This window comes from Meleagris gallopavo, chromosome 4 (genome assembly GCF_905368555.1).
Source record: "Meleagris gallopavo chromosome 4, MGAL_WU_HG_1.1, whole genome shotgun sequence".
In the NCBI taxonomy this organism is placed as follows: Eukaryota; Metazoa; Chordata; class Aves; order Galliformes; family Phasianidae; genus Meleagris; species Meleagris gallopavo.
Genome location: NC_139407.1, coordinates 6,759,628 through 6,774,571, shown reverse-complemented (window position 1 = coordinate 6,774,571; position 14,944 = coordinate 6,759,628).

Below are 14,944 nucleotides of genomic sequence, written 5' to 3'. Positions count from 1 at the left end.
AGGAAGTGATGTGAATCTTCTACGTGATTTCAATCTGTGTTCCAAAGGAAAATAGCATCTGAAGGAAGCATATACTTTCACACTATGCTGGTTATTAGGAAAGGTGAATGAGCACTATGAATAGTTGCTCGCGTGCTATTTATTATGGTGAAAGCTAAAAACTAAAAGCGTGTTTTGCAAACAGATATTCACATGATTTTTGAGCCCTCAGTGATCAGTTTTGAACAACATCATCTCTTCTACTTATCAGAGGTCTTCAAAATCTGAAGGCTGCATATCTTTATGAATTTCAGCAGCTGAATCTTAGAAAGTATACTTTTCTTTACTATGAAATGGAGAGTGAAGGAGATGATACAATTAAATGTTTTTAGTGTTACGTGAAGGTATACTCTTAGTAATTTGCCTCAAACTCCGTTATGTGTATCACAAAGTGTTCAGTAAATCTTCTGCATAAACCTAATCCTTCTTCCTTGTCATCACTGTATTTTGTGTGGTAGTCACCTTTATTTCTTCCATGACCGTAGGTCCTCTTGCAACCTCTTAACTGTTGCTTATTTCTTCTGTGAAACAACAGGTACTTTCTCTGCCTCTTTTTATTATTATTTTTTTCAATCACAGTTCTTGGAGGAGGAAAGAGAAATTACAAGCACTTAATGAGGAGTATTTCAAATTTTTTCTTCTGTGATTTCTTGCAATAAGCAACTCTGGGCCTGGAAAATCTTTCAAATATGTATATGACCTTGTGGTTAGGTGGGATTTGAAGAAAGGGAAATTCAAGGCTCCCGTGTGCTTTATCTTCACAGAATTGTTGGTTCAGTATTTCAGTGCCTAACATTTTTTGTGCGTGTGCATGCATTATATCTCCGTACAAGAGCAAAAACATCAGTGAATAAGAGTTATTTTTATCAAGTAACTGAATGAATGTTCCAAGTTTTTTGTGCCCTAGTGTAAATTCCTTCCCCCAGGCAAAGTACAGGAAGAGTTAAGCCTTGTTTATTTTTCAGCCTGCCATAATATTCATTTCTATGTTTATATTATTGAGTGCATCTGATTCAGGCAAATCCAAGGAAGAGTTCCCCTTACATCACTGAATTAACAGAAGCTGAAATCTTATAACAAAGGTTTTATCCACAATATTTTATGGAGAAATAATATGGAATACGCATCAATGGTTAAACTTACTAAAAAATAATTGTGAATGCAAATATTTTTTAAATGTAATTTCACAATTACTAAGTATTCATAACTTGTTAATTCCTTTCATGTTGCATGCATTCAATTTTGTAGCAGTCTGAATAAAATCCTGGCAATTGCTTGGCCACACATCAGACCAGAAACATTAATGTTATTATATTTCATTAATGAAGAAAGCGCTGGGCATAACTAATAGATTTTATTAAGGCTAATATATGTAACAGCAGGAGCAGCTGGTAAATCAAGGGAAGATTTTTTAGCAAGCGCTCTGTGAAAATAAGTGAAAGGTAAAATAATAAACTTGTTTGACACACTGAGGGGGTGGTGTAACTTTTGTAGTCATAGGATGAAGACACCGTTCTTGATACCTCTGCAGCTAAGAGGGCCCTGAAGTAACAGTATTTGACATGGGTGAGACATGTCACTGAAGAGAAAGAAAGAATCCTGACATGAGAGATACCAAAGAGGACTCCTGGTGGGAAAACTTCTGCTAAGCAGGAAACTGCATGAGATAAGGATAACTGAGAACTTTTTCCATCCTGGGATGCCGAAGTAATTCTAATAGTTGATGGAATATTGCTAAGATGTGGTGCAAAAAATGCTTTTGGAGCAGTGTGAATAGCATGATGTGTTTGTTAACAAAATAACATTGAATTAGTTTACCTTTTTTATTAAAAAAAAAAAAGTCTTGAACTTTTCATGGTGTATAGACAGCTGTTGATTTACTGGTAATTAATGTATAGCACTGATGTGATAATACTACCAAAAAATTCACTCCCTTTAACACAGCATTTCAATAAATTTATTTCACTATATGATTTGCTTCAGCAGTGAACTGGTGAGCCTAGGAAAGCAGAAAATTGTCCCCATTAAATGTAGAATTCTAGCTACTTCGTAGTAAACGTTTTCAAATTTGATTCCTAGGTTTGCTAATTAAATATGCCGTTTCAATTATTGTCTTAAATATTGTGAAAATGCATCAGTAAAATACCCTTTTAGTTCAGAACACAAAAGCAGATGGTTTTACACCAGTTAAACTATTGTAAGTGTTATAGCATTGTAATGCGCAGTCTTAATGCTCCAAAGCAACTAGCTGTTGCACTACCTCTTCTTTGAAGTTCAGTGCTAAAGGGGAACAGTTTTGCTCATTCAATGCATAACACTAACTTTAAGCAAGCCTTGTCTCCTGCTAATAGGGAAAACTAAATTTTTCTTGTTTGTGACAAGACCTAGTGTAGCACAGAGCATAGCTATGTTTAGCAGAGTTTGGGCTGGCCATCCACCAGCAAATTTGAGATAAACACATCTGAAAGGGAGACTCTGTCCCTGCTGCTGAATTAGTTCTGCAAGGCCACCTGTTCCAGAATTGTTTTATGAAGCCCTAGAATGTATCACCTATTGGCTAAAGGGCAGGCTGCAAAATACCGGTCAATGCAGAGGAGAACAGATGTAGAATAAGTACAGAAATAAAATGTAGTAAAAAGAACCATACATGCAAGAAAAGTTATCTTTCTGCTAAAAGTTACTTGACCCAAAAACTGCTTTTTCCATCTGGCTGAACTTGGTTTGAACTTTAGGTGTGATCTGATGATCTGAAAATCATATCACCTTTTGTTCCAGGTCTTTAAAGATCATTGGCCACTGGGAAAAAAAGAAAAGAAAAAAAAAAATTGGAAGTTACTTTTGTGCTTACAAAGTCAGCTATGGTACAATATTTAAAAACTTGTTCTTTTTCCCTTTGCGAAGCCAGAATTGTGCATGCAAAGTTTGGCTTTGATACAATTATACTTTTGCTACACTTAGAGATTCTTGTGATATCTCAAGCAGTGCCTATAATCTGAAGACAAAATATTACAAAAGAAACAAGTCTATTTTTTACCTATCAGCTTTGTGTTTTGCATGCAAGCACAAAACATAAGGAGGAATTAGTCCTTCAAAGCAGGACATCCTAAATTTTCAGAAAAGGACCATTACAGTTGTTTAAATATACCACTTACATAGCAGTGGCCTTTTCCTTCCTGAATGAATTCTCATTTAAATAAGATTCTATCTAATTTGAGCTTTACATGTCATTACTGATAAGACTCTAAAGACTTTGCATTAGCTCCACCCTGCCAGGCTTGCTTTAGTTGTTGTTCTTTGGGCTTACTGGTTTAGCTCATTTACCTAACAAGAAATGAATATTACCTAACTTGTTCTAGTTTGTTAGCTCTCAGATGGTCTAGTGTTAACACTAACTTTGATGCATCTCTATAAGTAGCATTAATAATGATCTGTTATTCTGCGTAGAATGAGCTGTCTGTGATTCCACAATAATAATGTGGAGAGGAGGAGAACATGGCAAGGATAGCAGCAAAGGCCTTGAGTGTACAGCCTGGGGATGGTGGCAGAGGTTATAAGTGTTATAAGCATATTGCCAATGTTGCGAATGTAGGCGGCCTTAGTAATCTAAAAAAACAATTCCAAGGCAAAACAAAAGGAAGAGCAAATATCAAGAAAATGCAAACACATACTGTGTATATCATAGTATGTTATGATTTAATGTGGGGTTGTGAACTGGTGGAAATTAAGGTATAGTATATATTAGAAATAAATAAAATCAATGCCATGCAGACCTTTGAGTGGGGGAGAGGTAAAAATGTACCATCAGCATCGTATTCCTGGTGAAGAAGGCAGGATGATCCTGATTTTTATTCCAGCTCCCCTACCCCTTCTTCTTGCAGATAGTTGTCTGCTGAGTTTAGGACTCAGAGGAGAATGGGAGTGGAGAATACAACAGCAGTGGAATAGAGTAGATACCCAGGATGCATGGATAATAATTTTAAATGTACAATTAATGAAGCTTTTATGAATAATAAGATAATTTAGACAATAAGTACTAGTACTGTTGTAGCTGCGGTAAGCCTTTGATTAGACAATGAGTTTAGACCAGCAGTGAACTATATTTAACATACATTTCTTTAGTCCTAATAAACTGCATGAGTTGCAGATTCTGTTGTTAATTAGCCTCACTTAGAAAAGTGCATTTTACCAACTGACTGTCTAGAATAACTTCTACCTAACAAATTACCATCGCCTCTGAATATGTCATGACTGATTTCTGGTGTGTGAATCTCAGAGATATCCCTCTGTTTTCAAATTAATATTCCACAGACAAGTCTGTAGAGACTAAGTCCATTTTTAACTTCCTCTTTGAATAGAAGGAATAAATAACTCTGATTTGCCGGAGGTTTTTGCTATCAAAATATGACTTGTAATCTTATGCTCGTGTTTCTTTACTTTTTCAATTTAGAGCAATCTTACAAAATCAAATGTAGCAGACCTAGACAGATAATGTCAGTACTGATCCTACTGACAAACAAGGCATCTTTGTTACTCCTACCTGTTGTGCGCTGTATACTTGCTCTTTGTGCCAGGCTATTAGAGATTCATGTTTGGCTGATGATTTTATTAGCTGTTCTAAAAACAAATGTACCTAAAAGGGACCATTTAAAATGTGAAGGTCTTGTCCTTCCAAGGACAAAACTTTACATAAGTACTACAGCTATGTTTTCTTCCTCATTTCTCTTATGATTTGTTCATTATTTGGTTATCATCAGATCATTATCATCATTCGTTAATAATTATCATCTGCTTGTGATAATGTTTTCAACCTTAAGACTTTTATTTAAACAGTGTAAACTTGTTTTTTGCACATAAAGGCAACTGAGCTATACCAACTCTATTTAAGCAAGGAAATTTGTGATGTCTGTTTCTCACTGTTGCCAGGATGAGATATGAAATAGAGACCAGCACACAGGATTATTTGCACCAGGAAGTTCTCATCTACTGTTGATAAATATTGTTTCAGAAAGCCTCAGGTTTTTTTTTTTTGTTTGTTTGTTTGTTTTTGGTTACTGGAACAATTATACATATGATTCCTGATAATAAAGCTCTTCTGTGGAAAAACAAGGCATAAGAAATAATTTGATATGGCATTCTCTTTAATAATTTTTTTCAATATCCAGACTTCTTGAATTTTTTTTCCCTCTCTTCATTTCCCTTGTTCCCTCACTAATGTTGCTCTCAGTGTAGATGACTGTCCTGGTTTTATCAATATTCCATATCAGGACATCAAGCAGTGAGTGATTAATGCTGGGGAGCTGCACTTTCCTGAGTCTGCTTCTAGCCTTCTCCGCTATTTGCACTTCCTGGGTCCTAGTGGCATTGCCTATTCTTACTTGAGTTCTTGCTCTCCAAGGAGATAGGCTGAAAAGAGACAGACTATAGTTCCCAGAAGTCTCTAGTGCTCCATGTGATTTCCTATTTCAGGTAAAAGATGTAGAATAGCACAGCCATAGGGGAGAAGGCTCTCTTTCATTTCTAGTAGTGCAGTGAGCAACATTGTTGGAAATCCTCTCCCTCCCATGTGTTTGATTTATTACCTGTAACTCTTTTTCATATCATATTGTCTTACATTCTTTAATCATTTGTAGTAGATTAGTTATCCCTCCTTATCTTGATTGTGTCCTTTGTACTTCTTCCCCTTCAAAAGAGGGAAAAGGGGAGGAGAAGCCCTGTTGCTTGTGATAAAATCAACTCACCTACAACAGTGATGTATAGTGCACACATCAGCACTTGTTCTTAACCTCATTCTTTCTGTTTGCACAAATTAATATCATTCAGTTGTCTCATTTCTGGTGGATTTAAAGTTTACTGAAGGTAATAGATGCCCATTGACTTTGCTATTATTTAAATTGGACATTAATTTTGGTATTAGGAATGCTGTGTGATGCCAATTAAGTTGCACCAATAAAGTAGTGCAAATACATAGCATGACTAAGAACAGAAAATGCCGTATTTTTATAGAGTTTGTGAAAACATCTTTTAGATGTTAACGTAAAAATGTTTAAAAATAACTAGGAATCTGTCATTTTGGCAGACAAACTCTAGGATTCATACAGGAAAAATGTCTTAGTAAATTTTGATACAATCCGATTTTTATAGTTACAAAGATCTGAACTCTCAATAAGTATATTTGTAGGTTGTTCCAAAAGTAATGCCTTCTATTTATTTCCATGGAAACAGCAACAGCTGCAAAGAACACAATAGCACTATTTGATAGAATTCTCAGTTACAAAACAGTGTTTCAACATACCACCATTAGCTGTGCTTTTTTTTTTTTTTTTTTTTTTTTTGCCAGCAAAGTTAAGGACTCATGCTGTGCTCATGAAAGATCTGCACCAGTGGAGCTAACTGTTGCTATACTTGATGTATTTTTTCAGTGTGGTTCAGACAGTCATCCAGTGTTAGACACTGCTAGGCAAAACATACTGATAGTATCACAGCACTGAAATGATGATGACAAAAATGTATTCTCCCTACTCAGCATAGACCTCTCAACTTTCTTTTCCTTCAGTAGCTGAGATCTACTTAGCATGTTGCTCAGTTGATGACTCTTGGGTCACCTTTGGACTCTTGGGCCCAGGTAGAGGCATCAGTCAACAGGAGCAATAAGCAGGAAAGGAGTGCGGCTGTCCTCTGGGCACTTGAGATATAAAGCAGTTCTGAGACCCATGTAGTGAAGGAGTCTGAAGAGGACTGTACATAATGTATAGTGCACAAAGGGCATGTATTGTTATGAGTATAAATGCTATATAGAGAAGATAGGGAAGCTGAGCCTGGATAAACAAAAGAACAGATTATTTACCAAGATGAGAAGGAAATCATGGTATAGCAGGCATGTCCAACACATCTTGCAATGTGACCTGCCCCCTACCCTGCATCAACGTGGTGGCAAGTGGTGTGCACCTATCATTCAACAGTGACCAAGCATTGATGCGCTACTACATTATCTGGGCAGAAACTAGGAAAAGGAGAAGGGACAATGCAGTGCTAACTCAAGTTATGGCAAGTAAGTTCATTTATTTTGATATGTTGGCTAGACACGCTTTTGTGAACAGCAAAAAAAATGTGCAGCTGTGCTTTCAGTTTTGCTAGAGGAATTTGAGAACAGATTTCAAGATTGCAAAAAAAAAAAAATATATATATTTTTAATTATTTTTGCAACTCCATTTTCAGTCAGCATAAATATACGATCTACAAATTTTCAAATGAAGTGCATGAAGTTGCAGCTAGACATTCAACTCAAAAATCTGCTCATGTCTTAAATACTAATAGTGGTAACTATGTTGAAACAATATTTTGTAACTGAGAATTTCCTCTATCAAATAGAGTTACTGTGCTCATTGTATCTGTTGCAGTTTCCATTGAAATAAATAGGAGGCATTATTTTTGGAGCAACACAGCTCAAGACAATTTCTCTTCACTGAGTGTGGCCCAGGCAATCCCAAAAGTGTTTATAATCACTTGCTCATTTATGAGTTAAACTGTGCTGAAAGATGACATAGCTCTCTGCATTCTGCTTTAATAAATCTACTTTGGAGAAGTTTCACTAATGGGATATCTGTTAAGTTAGTCAACTCACTAAATAGAGCTTACGTGTACTAAAAATGGGAATTATGCATTATCAGCTCATACTGTGCCAGTGCTTAGTCACTTTTGTAGTATCTTTTTCTTAAGCATATGTTTGCCTGTTTCTTTGTGGTTGGGTTTGTTTTTGTTTGTTTGATTGATTGTTGTTGGTTTGTTTTTTTTCTTTAGCACTTGGCAGAATGGGGAAAAGAAGATGAAAAACTACTTTGATTTCTCAGCAGTAATGCAAGCATGTGCCACAACACTGTTTTTCAATATCTGGACAGAGCTCATATGAGTATTAGAGGGATATTTACTTAAGAGAAACTCAGCTAACAATCATATATGTCTTTATCACAAGAAAAAAGTTTTAAAAAAATTTATATACACTTTATATATAACAAAATTAAAGAAGGCATCTATAACTCCATGATCTAAGCCATAAATTTCAGAATTCCTTCAGGAGAACTCTTATATAAAATGTAAGAGTTTTAAAAACAGCTGCATCTGTCATGCTTGAGCGGGAGAAAATTTAAGATTCTTATAATATTAGATGAATTTGCATTTTATGAATAAAAAAAAAAACATAGGAAAACACATTTATACATCTCTATGGAAATTACTATGGGATTTTCCCCTCCCATCCTCCTGAGATATTTACTATTAACAACTTATATCCCTCACTTTACAGAAGCTATAGAAAGGTATATATGTAGTATTTATAGATAAAATAACACTCAGTTTCAAGTCTGTAACCCAATGACCCACACCACAGAAGCAAACAGTAAAAGATTACACAGTTTATTTCAGAGGTTAGACTTATCAACATTACTCACAGGACACTGCTTAGACAAAAAGCGTGGGTAATATTCTTGTCTGCACACATAAAGTCTGTTAATAAGGATTAATGTGAGGCTTAGTCATAGAATTTTAAATATTTACAATACACCTATTTATACAGTTCCAGCTAAACTACTGTGCCTACTCTTAGTGCCCTTTTTACCAGAATGTTTTAGCAATTAGCAAATAAATGAAAGGAATAATGAGTGCAATTTTGCATAAATACATACGTATAATACAAAGATTTTTCATATCCTTCAGTATCTGTATTGTAAGAAGCTTTGATAATGAGAATCAGTCTTTGGCTGCAAATTATTGGTAAGTGTCATATTAACTAGTAACGTGAAAGTTTTTAAATGCTCAGTGTGCTGTTCCATACTGCTATTTCAGATCATCTGATGGTTTAAAAAGGATTTTTTAAATAATGAAGTATACATGTTGATATGGACAAACCTTAGTCAATATGTGCCTACGCACAGTCTTATTGAGAAACATCTCATTGAAAGGGACGTCAACCTCTTTTGCTCAAAGTGGAATACTAGTGGCTTTTTTTTTTCCAGTGATTAGACCAACTTATTAAAGTTTAATGCTAAATATTAGAATGATCTCTCAGTATTCTAACCATTTAAAAAGCATTTTATTCCAATCGTCTAAAATCTTTTTCTGCAGCAATGAGCCATTAACTTTTTCATATCTGTTACTCTATGGAGAAATGACCTTTCCTTTATTTTAGCAAAGGACTTTACACACCTGCTTCCACTTTTCTTTGTAGGAACAAACTCTGATTATGTCGAACTCTTATTATGTCAGAGATTCCTTGCATGTCACCCTCTTGACACCTCTGATGCTCCTTTGTGCTCTCTTGGTATTTGCCTTTGTGTTCTGTCTTGTTATCGAAGCAAATTGCTACAAGCCAGGCATAGAACTTGCTGAGCCCTTGCCAGCACTTAGTGGATCAAGGAGGATTGTTCTATGTATTCTTCAGCATGGACTTATACAGAACTCATGATTTCTCCTTGTCTCATAAACTCATGACATTGTCGATTTTTGTTGAGCACGTAATACTTCCTTCAAGAACCCTTCCTGATGGAGAGCTATCTATTTGGTTGTTCTCTGATCAGTACATCTGCAGCTGATTACTCCTAAGTGTGGAAACATGTACCTGTCCCTTCTGATGTGCTCCCAGACCACTTATCTATTTTGTTGATCTCTCGAAGATTTTTATTCTCAACTTTCATTATAGCCCATTCTATCTATTCTACATAAAAGCCTACTCTCTCTTTTATTTTATTACTTTAAGTTTGAATAGAGCTATATGAAAGAAAAAGCTCTGTGGGGAGTCATTTAATATTTGCTTCCATTTTGATGGAGATCAGTTGACAAGTCTTTTGGGAGGTACTATCCAACCACTGTTGCACCCAGTTTATAGCAATTTAATCTAGACTGTGTTTCCCTACCTTAAAAGATTGTCATGTGAAATAATGTCATGTTTTAAAGACAAGATACATGATGCTTATTTCTTCTCCCTGACCATGTACCTGGTTACCCTGTTACTGAAGGGAATGAAGCAATTTTTACATAATTTGTTCTTTACAAATCTCTGATGTCTCATCTCACTTTTCCCTCCCAACTTTCAAGTAATTTAAAATAATTTCAATAAACAGGCCTCCTCTTCTCCTTTAAGACTACAATTAATTATATACTTCTAAGAGACTTGTTAGTTCAGATTATTTTTGTTATATGACAACGATTTTCATTAATGCCAACAGCTCATAGTCTAAGCCTTGTGGTTCCTACAGGAGGTAGGTACATCTTTCACGTTAAAATTCACATGACTGTTTAGATTCAGTTTATCGTTCAAGCATCTTTCATGAAAACCAAGATGAGACATTACTTTTTCATGGTGTGTCTGGTCTGAACCATGTGAACCCTTGGAGTTTCTTGGCTGCCATAGGAGAAAACAGTGAAGGAAAATTGTCGGTGTTTTGTTTTTGAAATGTAAGAATAGGCCTTGTATAAATAGACATGCTAGAAATAATTCTGGATCGAAAGTAATTGTAAATTGAGACAAGCTTTTGCTGCCATAGCTGAAGGGCTCCTCGTTTTCTTATCTCTTGGGGACTGAGATTTCAAATACAAGTCCACTTTCTCATTTGCATATGATATTACATTTCTCTTTTTTGGCATAACAGCAGAATACATTTAACTTATATATCCCTTCCAAAAATACTGCATGTTTTGGGTAAACAAGGCAGAAAATGAAAACCTGTGTGTCATTTGAGACTTGCAGAAGTAGACGAGAGTTTTGCTTTCTCAGTGCCATTTTTTATTTCCGCAGCAGAAACATAAAAATTGCTCACTTAAGATATTGTGTTTTTGTAGAGTATTTTCTGAGTTTCTTATACTTCCCTTGGCACTTCTCTCCTACACAAAACTGAAAACTGAGATCAAGCAGTGTTATAAAGGTCAGAATCAGCTTAATGTCACACATGAGCTAAGCAGATCTGAAGAGCATAGGTAGCCGAATCATCTCAGCTGTAATTTTTTTTGTGAAATACCCAGTGGTAAGAAGCATGATAGAGACAGCATATAGAAAGAAGTTTCATTCACAAATACTGGAAAAACTGTTGTACTTCAGCAGTGTGGTGCATTAGTAATTGAAATAACTGAGCTTTGAAATTAAAAGACAAAATTCTGAAAACTGTGGAAGAAAAACCTGAAATGTTAATATTCAGATATTGATATGCGGGAAGTTGTGAATGGAGTTTCCATGGCAAAATGATAAAAGAAGCAGTTCTCTGTGCTGTCACACACTGATGCGTCTTTCTACTCAAAGTATGTCACTTTAGCCCTGCAAACCATTTTGTAGATACAAACCCCTAAAGTGACAAGTTTTTTTGCCATAATAGTATCCATTAAGGACGGAGGAAAATACTGTATTATCCACTATTGGAACTAAAAGCTGACCACATTTCCTAGCTTGACAAAAAGTGCAGTCAGTTTATGTTCCTATAGCTGAATATTAGAATGGCACTTTCAAGCAAGTAGTCTGTTTGCTGAGGAGGACAGGTAGAATTTCCCAGACGTGATTAGTTGACACTTTGAGGGAGCCAATGAGTACTGGTGTTTAAATTTGGCAATCCTCTCTGAAGATTCCCTTGCCCTTAAACTCAGCCCTTAAGATAAGCTGGTGTGCAGAGTTCGCAGCTGGGTCATTGATTTGATTGAAACAGATAGTCTTACAGATGAAGTCTTTGTTCTGATCTTTGTAACTGGTGTCCTGTAAGCAGCTTAAGGCTTCTTTTGCCTATGTAAGTTAACGTAGAGAAGATTGTAACTTTTACTTCATGTCTCTATTTCCTTATAGCAAGGCTTTAGCACTGAACCAGAGGAAATTAAAGCTTGTTATAAAACTATATTGAGTTGGTAACTCAGTAAATACATATGTATTGGAAACTATATAGCGAGGTGTTTATTATGATAAAAAGTAGTTATGGCAATGGAAGTAGAAAGCAGCTTTTTTAATTAGCAGTAAATTTCAGGTTATACAATTTGTTCTGATATCTTATATTTAAAACATAAACTATTTATGCTGGAAGACCCATTTTCCAAAAGTCTGGAAAAACAACTTGAAATTTAAAATGAAGTAGCATCATATCTTCTTGTCAAAATAATTCTAAAGCAGCAAGGATGCAATGCTGACATGGGTTAGTACCCATCCCTGAGCACTTATCTGTTCTCTGATGCTTTATAAGAAACATAAGTCTGGAGTATAGAGGAATGATTTTTTGTTTTCTATGCAAAGAACCATGTTTGCCTTGGTGGAAGATCTTCCTTATGGTGAGGTATATCAACAGTATATTTCCTCAAAAGATATGTGGGATTACTACAAGGGAAACTCCTATTCACCAAGGGAGAGTGCTTGGGGCAGCATAAGGGCCATAATTGCTGGTTTTACAGGGAAGTCTTGCATGAAAGCAGTCACTTGCACCGTGGGTTGCTCCCAGCACTGCAATTTTTATGGAGCAGACTCAAACCCAGTGTACAGTCTCCCCTTGATCTCTACTTCCCTTGAGAACCTTCATCTCCAAGCAAAGAGGAGATAGGATGAGATGTTCCCTGTGAAGATCTACCTGCATGGAACTGTGCAATGCTGCTGAAATGCCTTAGTTATCTTGCTGTGAATGCTGCCTGTCTGATTTGAGCATTCTGTTGAAGAATCTGCAGATTCTTCACAATTTTAATCTGCCTTTGCTTATTTTTCTAGTATTGCCGTGAACTCTTTCAGTAAAGCCCAAGTTAGTCATCCATCCAGAGTTCCTGTATCCAGGCCCGCCTTTGTGCTCTCCTTCACGCCTGTTATTCTTTCCCAGTCCCCATTTGTTCTTGTTATTTATAGGCTGACATCCAGGAGATTATAAATCTTACTTCTGAAAACTTATCATATAGTCCAATAGTAAGAAAAAATGAAATACTATTTTTTTTGCAACTTCCTAAGCTCTTGATTTCCTCAGTCAGCCAGAAGATAGCTGATATAATCTGATATTCCCTAAATTTCTAACCTGCTTTAAAAAGTAAATTTTGAACAAAATTGTTTATCAATCAAATGAATTGTCCGTATGAAAAGACTTGTTGCTTCACAATAAGCTATTCTTAGAGTTCCAGCAGTTAAAATTCTGTACTTCTTCTTGATTCCACTTCAGAAATAATACTTTTTTTTTTTTTTTTTGAATTTGATTATGTTCATATGCTTGATGTCAGCAATAATGTAAAGCAAAAAAAAAAAAAAAAAAAGCCATTAACGTTCTCTGAAATTCAAACCCTTCATCTTTTGTTTCATGAATTATAGTACAGGAAGTAAAACAGCACAGCATTCTTGAAATGCTGCTTGTATGGTATACAGAAAACAAGAAAACAAAAGCCTTTCATCTCCAGCATGGACTCTGAATAGATTAGCGTGGTGTGGTTGTCTATTGTACCATCAGATGCACAATATATGTTTAGTTGTTCTTTTTAATACAAAATCACAATATATTTATTTATTTATTTTTAAATACACAGCCCAGAAATGAAAACAGTACCCTGAGACAGATCCAGTAACTAGAATTATAATGTGTGTGTGTGAGAAAGGGTGAGATATTGAGGCAGAGCTGTCCTGCTCTATTGGTTTTACTTGTCAGTAAGGTTTGAACTGTGTTTCCTATATATCAGAGACTACTTTGGGGAAGGAAATACTTGCTGTTTTCATGTATGTTCAGTAAGGAACTAATAGTTTTTTCATGCCATTTCCAATATTTGGCAACTTAGAGTAATGGAAAAATAAATGAGGATTGCTCCAAAAGTTATGCTGCCTATTTTCTTACATTGACCTACAAGTTCAGAGGTGGCTATTGAAGATATGGTAATAGATTGAACCTTTCTGCCAGTATTCCATTACATTTTTCTTGCTGTGCAACAGATGGCAGCAGAGGGGCAATCCGATACAATGGAATCTGACAGTGAATTGGGTATGAGGCAAAAGTGTGTAATTGAATTCCTCCATGCAGAAAAAATGGCACCCATTAACATTCATCAATGCTTGCTGAACATTTCTGACATTTCTGGAGACCAAACAATGGAAATGAGCGCAGTGAGGTGATGGGTGGTGCATTCTAGAAATAGTGACAGTGATGTGAAAGACAAGCCATGTTCTGGATGGCCATGCACAGCTGTCACTTCATGCAGTGAAAAGCATCTCGATCAGATCTTTAAGTGAATCAGCTAATGGTTATGACTCTGTTGGAAAGTAGCGTTTTGTAGCTGAGGATTTGCTCTATCAAATGGTGTTTTATTGTGCTCGTTATATCTTTGAATCTGTTGTAGCTTCCATGGAAATAAATAGGAGGCATTACTTTGGAGCAACCTACATATTTTCTGTGTAGCACATTCTGAAAAAGTAATATCTCAAGTAATGTTCAATAGCAAGTAATGTTGGAGCATTTTTAAAGTTCCTTGCTCAGAGAAAAAGATGTAAGCAAAATGCCTGTTTTTTCTCTGACTGGTAGATTTGGCTCGAATTCAAACTAATCTTGAGTTGAAGTCCACCATGCCTGCATAATTAAAGGTGAATACATTTGAGGACCACTGCATAAAAAAGGGTAAAACCTAATGTCATGAGAAAATTTGCGATTAGTCAAATTAGTGCTGATTCATCCAGGCTCACTATGTGCTGTCCTGAGGTTTCCCCTGTGATCATAAAAGGTTCATTTGACAAAGGTAGTAAGGAGTGGAACTGTGCTGGATGAATAAAGTATTATCTATTTACTCTAGCCCAGTGATTTCTTGTGATGTATAAAGTTAAGAAATATTGTTGTTGTTTTTTCTTGTTTTCTTTTTTTTAAGTGTACCTGCAGCTAAATTTTCCTCTGTTACTTTATTATTATCATGCCTTTTAAAATGTGAAGGAGAACCTTCATTC